Here is a 12,968-nt window from a genome sequence, read left to right as displayed (position 1 = left end):
CTTGGGCCAAGAAACACGAGAAAACCTTCACATTGACTCTGTATTGGTACCTCCTGTATACAGCCCCCACATTGACTCTGTACCGGTACCCCCTGTATATAACCTCCACATTGACTCTGTAGCCACGGTATAGTTTTTTTATTGTGTAACTTTTTTTCTTACCTCTTATTTTTCTTAACTACATTGTTGGTTAAGGGCTTGTCAGTAAGAATTTCACGGTAATGTCTACACCTGTTGTAGCGTTGTAGCGTAGCTTTAAGGGAATAGTATGGTCACATCTAGATAAACAATTAACAGAGTAAATGTGTATAAACACACTTCCTATTCATGGAAGTATTTATTCATCATCTACATATTCATATTACGCTTCTACGTCTGTGTACCGGAAAGTATTAGTTGTAAGACGTAAGAGAAAATATATCAGCTTATTGTTAAATAATTATGACGTTCTTTCCAATACAAAAAGTGTAGTAACTATTGTTTCCAAACTGCGTTACCCACTCCAGCCAGCAGATGGCGATGAGCGCCTTTCAGTTGATGCTTTTTGTGTGACGTATAATGGACTGGACGGACGCTTCTTCAGGAACAACAAAGCGCCAACTCTTTCAACCACCCCGATAGCTTGCTAGACAACATAAAAACTGAAAGATTGACCTTTTAGGCCATGTTAATGTGCATTAGCTAATCGCAGTGTTTAAAACACATTTCATTTGACGTTAACTTGAACCTAATGTGCTTGTTCAATTTGCAAATGTGTTAAAGATTGATACTGAGCCTAGCACTAGGCTATTCGCTAATGCTAACTAGCTAGCTAACATCCCTGACCATGAGCTCATTAAACTACTCATCCCCTGCTAAAGAAGAGGATGTCTGCTGTCCGGAGAAAGAAGCTCTGGCGCTGAACATTGTCGTGAAAGACGAAGAGGAGGATATTACAGTGAAAGGAGAGAAAGAAGCTCTGCCGCTGAACATTGTCGTGAAAGACGAAGAGGAGGATATTACAGTGAAAGGAGAGAAAGATGCTCTGGCTCTGGACATTGTCGTGAAAGACGAAGAGAAGGATATTACAGTGAAAGGAGAGAAAGATGCTCTGGCTCTGGACATTGTCGTGAAAGACGAAGAGGAGGATATTACAGTGAAAGGAGAGAAAGAACCTTTCAGAATGAAAAAGGAGGAAGAGGAGGCTGTTATAGGGAAAGAAGAGAAAGCATCCTCTTCCTCTCTAAAAGGTTCTATCTCAGTAAAGGTGAAGGAGGAAGAGGTTTTGGGAGTTAAAGAGGAGACGACAGAATATCAGATTAACACCAGTGAGTACTGTCCTAAAAACAGGGGCACAAACTATGCAGTTGTTGAATTAATGTGTGGTTTTTAAGGGGCATTCTACTTAAGTTATTCACTTCAATGTGATGTTCAGTACTATATAAATTGTTAAAGGGTCAATCTGCCATTGCTACATGTATTTTTGGGACTTTTAAATTAGATTTAATTACATATAACAGGCTTTTAAAATGTAATAATGGAGCATAATTTATACTTAAAATATCAAAGGGACACAAAAGGCACCCAATTAATTTAAAGATATTAATGCCTCTGATAAGACCCTATGACTGTAATAGACAGTAATAATAGATGATGGTAATAAGTTCACCATCTGTTTGATGTTCTCATTAACACAGGAGAGAGACATGACTATTGTGGATCCTCTGGGGAGACTCAACATCCTGATGCTGACGAGGCAGAGAAGAGTCTCTCCAGATCAGAACACCAGATGGTACAGCTTGGTCTGGTCTAGCATACAGCTTGCTCTATCTGGGTCTGGGCTGTGTTTCTGTAAAGCAGTTTATGACAACAGTGACATCAGCATCCATAATGATATGTGTCTGTGTCCCCTCTTTATGGTTACCAGGACAACGCTAGCCCTTCCTCCCTCCCGGAGTCCCTGTGTCGTGCCTCTCCCGGTATCACCTTACTGCTGGGTATGAAGAGGTTGTCTGTGCTGCTGGTGGACTGCAGGAAAACAACAGGACTGAGTGGAACTGTGAGAGGAGGAGAAGAGAAGAAAGGATCAGATTTGACACATCAAAGTAAGTGCTGTAGTTCAGTTTGAACAAATACAATAGATCTGCCCACCGGTATCTGTTACCAGGACAACCAGCAGAGTTCTGTTAGTTGACAGGAAGATAGACTGGTGTATATGGATGTTATGAATATCATAACACTGAAAAAGGATTCTGCCAATGAAAAGAGAGAAACCGATAGACCATATAAAACCTTGATGAAAGTTAGCTTTAGAGGGAAAGTTTCAAGATGACCTGATATAAGGTGCTTGTTTTACAAAAACATTCCATAAAACATTATGGATGTTACATTGCCTGTCCCAGTCAATCCCCTCTCTTTACTAGACTGTAGAACAGGCAAACTAAACTCAAGACACAGTTAATTAATGAACTAATACTGAAGGAAAGCTGTGATCAGGCTGCCTACTCAAGAGAAAGCTTCGAACTGTAACCATTGCCTGTGTAACGGATGTTGTGATCACAATATAGTAGTCATATCTAGGAAAACCACAGTTCCAAAAGGCTGGGCCTAATGTTCTATATAAGAGATCATACAATTGTTTGTGGGGATTTCTATGTTGTTGAGATGTTGTTAGGTTATTTTCTTTCACAGTAAATAACTCACGGACACTAGAGAAGCTTTAACCAAGTTTAATTATTCCCAAAGGTTCTGTACATCTGTAATTCAGACAACCCAACATTTGTTCCATCCAGTTATATGTCTCACTTAAGACACTCCTTCTCTCCAATCCTTACATCTTATGGTTCCACAGGAAGAGAGTAAAGAGAGTAACAGGATACCAGACCTTTCTCCCTGATGAGAATCTGTCCTGACCTCAACCTCTCCTTCATCTAATCCACAGAACCATTAACTTCTGACATAACACCCAGTCTCTTTCACTTCCTATCACTTCTTTAATGTTTCCATGTTCAAAGTTTAGTCGATTCCAACAATGGAAACAATATTTGTTGGTCCGAGGTGTGTAATGACGAGCAACCAGATGCTGCCCTAGACACGTTTATGAAATTGCTTATCCCAGTTCCTAATAAGCATGCACCCATTAAGAAAATGACTGTAAAACTGTTAAATCCACGTGGATTGATGCTAAATTTAAAAATGGTATGATGAAGAGGGAGGCAAAAGAGATGGCATATAGATCTGGCTGAATAACTGATTGGCGTTCCTAAAGTAAACTACCTGCAACCTGCCCAGAAGCTAGGATATACATATAATTGGTAGGTTTGGATAGAAAACACTCTAAAGTTTCTAAAACTGTTACAATAATGTCTGTGCGTATATCATAACTTTTTTGGCAGGTGAAACCCCGAGGACAAACCATCCAGGAGGAATTTTTTGTTGTTGAGGTGACTCTGTTTTCAAATGGTTTTGTGTGGCATTTTTCTATGGCACTTGGTTGCAGTTCCTATTGCTTCCACTAGATGTCAACAGTCTTTAGAAATTGGTTGATGTTTTTCTTTAGAGAAATGAAGAAGTTCGGCTATTCAGAACGAGGGTCCAGCTTAGTGCTCTCTGATGTTTTGATGCGCGCTCCAGGTCACTCGCTTCACGTTGTTTTTATCCGGTATTGAACACAGTTTATCCCGTCTTAAATTTTCTCGATTATTTACGTTTTAAAATACCTAAAGTTGGATTAGGAAAGTTGTTTGAAATGTTTGGACAGCGTTTACAGGTAACTTATTAGATATTTTATAGTCATGCTGGGTGAGTTGGAATCAGTGTTTTTTTTATCAAACGCTGTAAGGGTTTTCTTCTGGTGAAAGAGAGGCGGACCAAAATGCAGCGTGGTGGTTATTCATGTTTTTAATAAAGACGACTATACATGAACAGAATCTGGTTGATATCCCTTTCAATGGTCAATAGGGATGCATAGGAACACAGAGGCTTCAAAATAAGAGTCACTTCCTGATTGGATTTTTCTCAGGCTTTCGCCTGGAATATCAGTTCTGTTATATTCACAGACAATATTTTTACAGTTTTGGAAACTATGGTGTTTTCTATCCTAAGCTGTCAATTATATGCATATTCTAGCACCTGGTCCTGAGAAATAGCCTGTTTACTTTGGGAAAGTTATTTTTCCAAAAATGAAAATAGTGCCCCGAGTTTCAAAGGTTAATATGCCATAACAGGTTTTAATGTGTTTGAGCCAATCAGTTGTGTTGTGACAAGGTAGGGGGTATACAGAAGATAGCCCTATTGGGTTAAAGACGAAGTCCATATTATGTCAAGAACAGCTCAAATAAGAGAAGAGAAGCAACAGTCCATCATTACTTTAAGGACCACCACAAGAATGGAAGATCCAGAGTTACTTCTGATGCATAAGTTCATTAGAGTTACCGGACTTAGAAATTGCAGCCCAAATAAATGCTTCACAAAGTTCAAGCAACAGACACATCTCAACATCATCGGTTCAGAGGAGACTGCGTGAATCAGGCCTTCATGGTCGAATTACTGCAAGGAAACCACTACTAAAGGACACCAATAAGAAGAAGAGACTTGCTTGGGCCAAGAAACACGAGCAATTGACATTAGACCGGTGGATATCTGTCCTTGAGACGAGGAGTAGATGAACAGATTATCTCCGCATGTGTGGTTCCCACCGTGAAGCATGGAGGAGGAGATGTGATGGTGTGTGGGTGCTTTGCTATTGACAATGTCATTGATTTATTTATTCAAGTCACACTTAACCAGCATGGCTTCCACAGCATTCTACAGCTATATGCTATCCCATCTGGTTTGGGCTTAGTCCCACTGTCATTTGTTTTTCAACAGGACAATGACCCAACACACCTCCAGGCTGTGTAAGAGCTATTTGATCAAGTAGGAGAGTGATGGAGTGCTGCATCAGATGACCTGGCCTACACAATCCCCCGACCTCAACCAAATCGAGATGGTTTGGGATGAGTTGGATAGCAGAGTGAAGGAAAAGCAGCCTACAAGTTCTCAGCATATGTGGGAACTCCTACAAGACTGTTGGAAAAGGATTCCAGGTGAAGCTGTTTGAGAGAAAGCAAGGGTGGCAACTTTTGAAGAATAAAATATATATTTTGATTTAACACTTGTGGTTACTACATGATTCCATGTGTTTTTTAATAATTTTTATGTCTTCTCTATTATTCTACTATGTAGAAAATAGTAAAAATAAAGAAAAACCCTTGAATGAGTAGGCGAGTCCAAACTTTTGACTGGCACTGTACATTAAATTCCCTGACAACAGCTCCAGGGGACATTCCTGCAGTCATAATGCCAATTGCCTGTTCCCTCAGAGATCTGTGGCATTGTTGTGTGACCAAACTGCACATTTTCGAGTAGCCTTTAATTATCCCCAGCACAAGGTGCACCTGTGTAATAACCAAGCTGTTCAATCAGCTTCTTGATATGCCACACCTGTCAGGTGGATGGATTATTTTGGCAAAGAATTCATGTTTACTAACAGGGATGTAAAAAATTCTGCAATCTTTTTTTTCAGCTCATGAAACATCCAACACTTTACATGTTGCATTTATATTTTTGTTTATTGTTGTTACTATCAGTTTTAGCAACATTTACCCAAATATTTCACCTTATTTTTTACTTTACCCAAAATATGACATCGGCGATAATCAAAATGTTGAAAATCTGTGAATGTCTAAATAAGAAATTGGTCCATTTAAACAGCAATGTGTTGAACCCTTTCAACAACGGGGAGATGTTACTGATGTGCTTTGTATCTGCGACGTAAAAACACGTTTTGGACTTCCACACAAAATTACTTCTTTAGTTATTTTATGTTTAAGGAAGTGTGTAGGTCACATTCTGTATCATACAGCTATGAATGTTATATATTTAGAACCACCTGTTCAATTGGAATCCAGCGACGTCTGTGTCTTCTGTGTCCTAGAACTGTCTAGTTTTTTGTGTTCTGACTTGTAAAACAGGATGTATAAAATAAGTAATGTAAACATAGCAGAAATTACCAGGAAGCTCTACATTTGTTTTAAAATCACACTAAGATTGTTAAAACTGGCCTCAGGTTATTGAGAGATCTGATTTAGGATTTACCCTCGTAGCAAGGTTGTTTTATCATGTGGTTTCATTCGGGTCTCTATTTAACAATAACACTGTCTTTGGCAGGAGAAAGACCAGACTCGGAGGAACCAGAGCCAGGGACGTCCCAACTAGCAAGACGACACCACTGCTCCCAATGTGGAAAGTGTTTCAACCATTCATCGGAGCTGAAACGGCATGAGAGAACACACACAGGAGAGAAGCCTTACCGCTGCTCCCAATGTGGAAAGTGTTTCGGCCGTTCGGAGGAGCTGAAACAACATGAGAGAATACACACAGGAGAGAAGCCTTACCACTGCTCCCAGTGTGGAAAGTGTTTCAACCATTCATGGGAGCTGAAACGTCATGAGAGAATACACACTGGAGAGAAGCCTTACCACTGCTCCCAATGTGGAAAGTGTTTCGGCCGTTCGGAGGAGCTGAAACAACACGAGAGAATACACACAGGAGAGAAGCCTTACCACTGCCCCCAATGTGGAAAGTGTTTCGGCCGTTCGGGGGAGCTGAAACAGCATGAGAGAATACACACAGGAGAGAAGCCTTACTACTGCTCCCAATGTGGAAAGTGTTTCGGCCGTTCAGAGGAGCTGAAACAGCATGAGAGAATACACACGGGGGAAAAGCCTTACCACTGCTCCCAGTGTGGAATGTGTTTCAACCATCCAGGGACGTTGAAATGGCATGAGAGAATACACACCGGAGAGAAGCCTTACCACTGCTCCCAATGTGGAAAGTGTTTCGGCCGTTCGGGGGAGCTGAAACAACATGAGAGAATACACACAGGAGAGAAGCCTTACCACTGCTCCCAATGTGGAAAGTGTTTCAACCAGAGAGGAAACCTGAAACGACATGAGAGAATACACACAGGGCAGAAGCCATACCACTCCTCCCAGGGTGCAAAGCTTTTGCCCATTTAGGGAGCCTGAAAGAACACATTAGACTGCACACAGAGGAGAAGGCTTAGAAAATCTCAGACTGTGGGAAAACATATTACTCATAACAGTGATTTAAACGTCATTAGAGAATCCACACAGGAGAGAGAAATTACTTCTCTTAGCGTGTATGTTGATATTTCACATCACATTGACTTAAAATTCATCAGAGAACATACACACTGCTCCCGTTGTCTTATATTGTTGACTGACAATGTGTTTACCTGTCTTTACCATATGTTATTAAATGGTACAGGGTATACTCAAACATATATTTGTTTGTTTTTATTAGAAAACATGAATTGAATATGGAGTATGTCAGTTTGAATATAAAGAAGATCAGGTTCCTTCTTTTAAACTGTCCTTTTTTTAAACTCTTTGTGTGTGTTTATCTGGGTGTGTCATTCCTCCAGCACTACAGATAATCAAGTGATATTTGGATGTGATGCATTAGTTCCATTGTTGACATTTGCATTGTTGGCCCACTGATGATTTAATGAAATGAAAATGTTCAGACTCTGTAATGGAAAATGTTAATTGTTTGTGTGTCCACATAACTGAGTATGTGACTAACCTTGTGAAACTGTCCTATTATAATCTCCTGTTCTTGGGAGTATCATCCTGTGTTGCAAACCAATTTGCACCTGTGTCCTTGTATGAATAAAGTCCCGCCCAGGAACAGGAAACTATAAAGAAATTTGCTAATCACTCAATGCCTCGGGAATTCAGACTGTCTGCACTGCGCTGTGTAACTCTGTTATTCTCTCTGAGCTCAGAAATAAAGAATCTTGGTTTGACTTGGACTCCAGCAGATCCTTATTTTATAATATCCACCACAACTCTCCCAAGGATTGCTGTGTATTATTGTCTAAATGAAGAGCTACATTTACATTTACATTTAAGTCATTTAGCAGACGCTCTTATCCAGAGCGACTTACAAATGGGTGCATTCACCTTATGACACCCAGTTGAACAGCCACTTTACAATAGTGCATCTAAATCTTTTGAGGGGGGTGAGAAGGATTACTTTATCCTATCCTAGGTATTCCTTAAAGAGGTGGGGTTTCAGGTGTCTCCGGAAGGTGGTGATTGACTCCGCTGTCCTGGCGTCGTGAGGGAGTTTGTTCCAACATTGGGGGGCCAGAGCAGCGAACAGTTTTGACTGGGCTGAGCGGGAACTGTACTTCCTCAGTGGTAGGGAGGCGAGCAGGCCAGAGGTGGATGAACGCAGTGCCCTTGATTGGGTGTAGGGCCTGATCAGAGCCTGGAGGTACTGAGGTGCCGTTCCCCTCACAGCTCCGTAGGCAAGCACCATGGTCTTGTAGCGGATGTGAGCTTCAACTGGAAGCCAGTGGAGAGTGCGGAGGAGCGGGGTGACGTGAGAGAACTTGGGAAGGTTGAACACCAGACGGGCTGCAGCATTCTGGATGAGTTGAAGGGGTTTAATGGCACAGGCAGGGAGCCCAGCCAACAGCGAGTTGCAGTAATCCAGACGGGAGATGACAAGTGCCTGGATTAGGACCTGCGCCGCTTCCTGTGTGAGGCAGGGTCGTACTCTGCGGATGTTGTAGAGCATGAACCTACAGGAACGGGCCACCGCCTTGATGTTAGTTGAGAACGACAGGGTGTTGTCCAGGATCACGCCAAGGTTCTTAGCGCTCTGGGAGGAGGACACAATGGAGTTGTCAACCGTGATGGCGAGATCATGGAACGGGCAGTCCTTCCCCGGGAGGAAGAGCAGCTCCGTCTTGCCGAAGTTCAGCTTGAGGTGGTGATCCGTCATCCACACTGATATGTCTGCCAGACATGCAGAGATGCGATTCGCCACCTGGTCATCAGAAGGGGGAAAGAGTTCCTCTTTCGACTTTCCTGGTGGCATTTACAAGCCTCCCACTGGTTGAATAAACGTTGTTACAAATTGTCAAACGAAGTAACAAATCGTCTGTCGGCATTTATAAAAGTGTACAGGCATATCCTGTTTCCGTCAGCCCGGTCATTACTTTTGAAATGGTTGGATCAATATCCACCTTCATGATGTGGATGAAGCCTGATTTGGAATGTCTGAGTAGTTCTATCTGATGTCATAATACACCCCTCTGTTAGTGATACATTTGTGATACATTTGCTCCATTGTTTCCATGTCAGTTGGTTTCCCACTCTGATGATTTATATCTGACAGAGGGGCTTTAAATGAATAGTATGGGGACATCTTAGTGTGTCTTGAAATAGGATTATTAATCATAAACTCCTATAGCAACAATACACTGCAGCTTTGACATCAAGAAGAGAATGGGCTGATGGGTGGTGGTGCTACTCTATAGGTAAGACTGTACAATATGAATGTCCAATACACAATAGGTTGACTGGGGAGGTGATGTACCACAGTCAAAGTCCTTCAATAAGAGCTAAGATGCTAATATTTGTGGTTTGGTTGATCAGTAGCCAGTTATTCTCAAACCAGTTACGAAAAAAAATAGACTTATTTTTAAATCGTATATCTTTGTTGTTCCATAGAAGGTATCTGTGAGGGAAAACTGTGTTTATACGCTAACATCCAAGCTAAAATCGCCTGTTTATGGAATTTAGCCAATTTTACTCGGTTTTTATCGACATCAAAGCAAAAATTCTAAACCACTAACAGAGTCAAATAATACTAAGGGCAAGACATTCCAAATAGTGTTCTGGTTCTTAATATACTTCAGAATCCAATTTATTTTAAAAATATTATTTAGCGCTAAGTAGCGTTTCAATTGGCGACGTCACTTGCTCTGACACATCGAAGTAGTGGTTTTGTGGAGCGATGGGTAACGATGTTTCGTTGGTGACTGATGTTGATGCGTGCAGAGGGTCTCTGGTTCGCGCCCGGGTATGGGCGAGGGGACAGATTAGATTTATACATACTGTTACACAGTATCAATGTAACACATTTGCTAATTTAACAAGCAAATTACGTTTAAATGAACCAATAGATAGCGTTTTGAACATAATTATGTTTACCTAAGAGTAAAATACACAAGATTGGTCTAAAGAGCTTCAATGTTTTGGTTTTAGGTTTGCTCGCAAAGCACCGCGTGTTTCAATCAGAAGCCTTTTGTCGCTGTTGAAGAAGTTCTCAAATCATGTCCAATCAATTTAATTTACCACAGGTGGACTCCAATCAAGTTGTAGAAACATCTCAAGGATGATCAATGGAAACAAGATGCACCTGAGCTCAATTTAAATTCTCATAGCAAAGGGTCTGAATACTTATGTAAATCAGTTATTTCTGTTTAAAAATACATATACATTTGTAATACTTTCCAAAGGCACTGTTTCCCTTTGTTTTCCAGGAACCCTACCACCCCTTCCCTGATTGGAGGAAACTAATGCACAACAACTATTTGGCTTCTAAGTCCAGCTTATACATACTATGTACATTTTACAGACACAGTGTATTATACAATAGTTATATTTATCGTTCAGTTACCCTAAACCTCTCCCATCTATCTCTGAAGACCATCCAGTCCTATCCTTCAGTTACCCTAAACCTCTCCCATCTATCTCTGAAGACCATCCAGTCCTATCCTTCAGTTACCCTAAACCTCTCCCATCTATCTCTGAAGACCATCCAGTCCTATCCTTCAGTTACCCTAAACCTCTCCCATCTATCTCTGAAGGCCATCCAGTCCTATCCTTCAGTTACCCTAAACCTCTCCCATCTATCTCTGAAGACCATCCAGTCCTATCCTTCAGTTACCCTAAACCTCTCCCATCTATCTCTGAAGACCATCCAGTCCTATCCTTCAGCTACCCTAAACCTCTCCCATCTATCTCTGAAGACCATCCAGTCCTATCCTTCAGCTACCCTAAACCTCTCCCATCCAGCTCTGAAGACCATCCAGTCCTATCCTTCAGTTATCCTAAACTTCTCCCATCTATCTTTGAAGACCATCCAGTTACCCTAAACCTCTCCCATCTATCTCTGAAGACCATCCAGTCCTATCCTTCAGTTACCCTAAACCTCTCCCATCTATCTCTGAAGACCATCCAGTCCTATCCTTCAGTTACCCTAAACCTCTCCCATCTATCTCTGAAGACCATCCAGTCCTATCCTTCAGTTACCCTAAACCTCTCCCATCTATCTCTGAAGACCATCCAGTCCTATCCTTCAGTTACCCTAAACCTCTCCCATCTATCTCTGAAGACCATCCAGTCCTATCCTTCAGTTACCCTAAACCTCTCCCATCTATCTCTGAAGACCATCCAGTCCTATCCTTCAGTTACCCTAAACCTCTCCCATCTATCTCTGAAGAACATCCAGTCCTATCCTTCAGTTACCCTAAACCTCTCCCATCTATCTCTGAAGACCATCCAGTCCTATCCTTCAGTTACCCTAAACCTCTCCCATCTATCTCTGAAGACCATCCAGTCCTATCCTTCAGTTACCCTAAACCTCTCCCATCTATCTCTGAAGACCATCCAGTCCTATCCTTCAGTTACCCTAAACCTCTCCCATCTATCTCTGAAGACCATCCAGTCCTATCCTTCAGTTACCCTAAACCTCTCCCATCTATCTCTGAAGACCATCCAGTCCTATCCTTCAGTTACCCTAAACCTCTCCCATCTATCTCTGAAGACCATCCAGTCCTATCCTTCAGTTACCCTAAACCTCTCCCATCTATCTCTGAAGACCATCCAGTCCTATCCTTCAGTTACCCTAAACCTCTCCCATCTATCTCTGAAGACCATCCAGTCCTATCCTTCAGTTACCCTAAACCTCTCCCATCTATCTCTGAAGACCATCCAGTTTGATTTCTATTTGCCATATATTATTAACTGTGATGTTTCACAAAAGTTAATGACCTTTATATTCTCATAGTTTCTGCAGATAGTAAATTAAAAATAAACATGTTTGCTAAACGTATTATTATATTATTGATCAATTGACTATGACTTTTCAAATCCCCCAGTAGTGCTGTCTGCAGAGTTAGCTCCAGGTAAATGTTGCCATTCCTTGACATGCGACCAAAAACAAGCTACATTTGGACAGTACTAAAACAAATGATCTAATGATTCTGCCTCTTCGCAGCTAAATCTGCAGAGGTTGATTGTATCCCCATATATAGAACATTGTATTGGTTGCAAAAATTTTGTATAATAATTCAAATTGAAAAATCCCAAGTTTTGAATCTTGCGTCATTTATAATTTTCTTTAACCAATGTTGGTCTTTAATGCAGGACTGACAGACAAGTCTCTTACTTTTTCCCCTTTCCACCATGTTTGTGGTAATGCTGCAATTAGTTGGTTGTAATTTTGGGTAGTGCAGACATTTCCATGTATTGTTGTTATCTCCACCAGTCCTATTTATGATATAATTTACAAAGATTAAACCTTTTTTAAGTATTCAATTTTACTTTCATTTTTATGATCAATATAGTATATTTGAGTTTAACCACAATTTTTTTAAACCTAATTCCATTTTCTCCTTTTAATTTTTCCAGGTTTCTGACATGTCCCTGATTTTCTGGTTAACAACAACATTGGATGCTCTAAGTCCACAACAATACTTAAACCACATCAGGAGACCACTTTTGAAGTCTGAGAAAATCTAAGACATGTTCATTTTTGTGTGTAGATACCCTTTAATTTAAGTGGCACCAGCAAGAGCCTTGCTTGGTAAGTGGTGTCTCTGTAGCACACATGTGATTGCAGAGTCTGCTGAACAAATCACAACTGGATTGATGCTAATATTCATGATATCATTCTGCCAGGTAGGAACAGACTACTTTGTAGTTAACGTTTAATTGACAAGGTTTGTGGGAAAGCTTTTCCATCAACCAGAAGATGGTTGTCATTAGCATCATCACTAACAGCTACACGTAGTGGTAGACTGCACTCAGACAGGGGCATTTCCTGGCTGTTTAATCTGGCTT

At 41.0% G+C, this 12,968-nt stretch overlaps 1 pseudogene; it reads left to right on the top strand.

Annotated features, from left to right (window-relative positions):
• Positions 1–551: 551 nt before the first annotated feature.
• Positions 552–7,758, top strand: LOC124002726 (annotated as a pseudogene).
• Positions 7,759–12,968: the final 5,210 nt, after the last annotated feature.

This window comes from Oncorhynchus gorbuscha, linkage group LG18, assembly GCF_021184085.1.
Source record: "Oncorhynchus gorbuscha isolate QuinsamMale2020 ecotype Even-year linkage group LG18, OgorEven_v1.0, whole genome shotgun sequence".
Classification (NCBI taxonomy): Eukaryota; Metazoa; Chordata; class Actinopteri; order Salmoniformes; family Salmonidae; genus Oncorhynchus; species Oncorhynchus gorbuscha.
The sequence above is the reverse complement of the archived record's forward strand: the minus strand, read 5'-3'. Positions and strand labels throughout refer to the sequence as shown.